Source organism: Palaemon carinicauda, chromosome 12, assembly GCF_036898095.1.
Source record: "Palaemon carinicauda isolate YSFRI2023 chromosome 12, ASM3689809v2, whole genome shotgun sequence".
Taxonomy (NCBI): domain Eukaryota; kingdom Metazoa; phylum Arthropoda; class Malacostraca; order Decapoda; family Palaemonidae; genus Palaemon; species Palaemon carinicauda.
In genome coordinates this window covers 13236730-13237872 of record NC_090736.1, presented here as the reverse complement: position 1 = coordinate 13237872, position 1143 = coordinate 13236730, and the positions used below count along the sequence as shown (strand labels likewise).

General features: G+C 35.2%; 1 protein-coding gene across 1 annotated transcript in view; it reads right to left on the bottom strand.

Moving 5' to 3' along the window:
• LOC137651228 (uncharacterized) overlaps positions 1-585 on the bottom strand; it is a 5645-nt gene extending 5060 nt beyond the window's left edge. The window contains exon 1 of the mRNA XM_068384425.1: positions 455-585. The gene's annotated coding sequence lies outside the window, so the exon portion shown is untranslated. The remainder of the gene's footprint in view (positions 1-454) is intronic.
• Positions 586-1143: the final 558 nt, after the last annotated feature.

Below are 1143 nucleotides of genomic sequence, written 5' to 3'. Positions count from 1 at the left end.
AGATATTGTTTTTATATTGTCGAATGATTATTTTGCTTCAGTCTAAAATTGTTTGATATGTGTACAAGTTTCATCTTTTGATTGGAATAGAATATATGAGAATCATGTAAGAAAATTTAGTGTCCATAGATGTAAAGTACACATTTCATGAACCCAGTCATTGCAAAACTGTTCCCTTATGGGAAATAGAATTTATATCAAATGTAATTGTCGCAAGTCTTGGAGATTCAGATGATGCAGTAAGTAGTTATCCATTTGCACTGAACTAAAATACTGTGAAGAAAATTCACACTTTTTAAAAACAGGTTTCCTGTTAAATATATTTATGTATAGGCTGGATCAGTGAGACGTCCTCTGCTGTGGTAGTCCTCAATATATATCAAGTACCGTCTGTAGAAATCTTGGGGAGACAGCATGCAACCACTTTAACACGACTCTGAATTTAGGAACTTACTTTTTTAAAGAGTCACTTAATTTATCCTAGCACCAACAAGACGTGTTCTTTTCCGTGCGGGTTCCTTAGCACATCACACAACACCAAGTTCACTTATGACTCCCACAAAGCAGACGACGCACCTTTAATACATCGCTAGGCTCGCTTCGGGGCCCCCACTTTTTTCTCGTCACGCTCCTACCGGGGCTCCAACTGGTTTCGGTAAAAACATCTATCTGATGCAGGAAAAGCGCGCGTGCAATATCTGTGTCAACTAACTCCCTCGGCTTTCAAATGCGAATGTCCTTCTTATTATATATAGAATCGACAGTAAATTGAATACACTTGAAGCTGTAATTAAAAATATTGTTTCAAACTGTATCTTCAACCTTTTCCCAAGGTTGTATCCAGTTAATCGAGGTCACGGGGTCAATGGTTGGCTTGGGAATCGGTAGGATAGAGTAGTTGGGATGAGAAGAGGATTTATTTATTACTTTTTTTTTTTTATTTAACATGTCTTTCTCAACATGTTAAATAAGTTTGTGCATGTGTTTATCATTGTAATTGTTTTTGAAAAAATGCAATTTATGTAAACGAGAAAACAGTCAATTATGTGAATTTTCATTTTGATATTCCTATTGATGGGGGTGATTTTGTTCCTTATAGGCGTGTGAGTGTATAATATATATATATATATATATATATATATA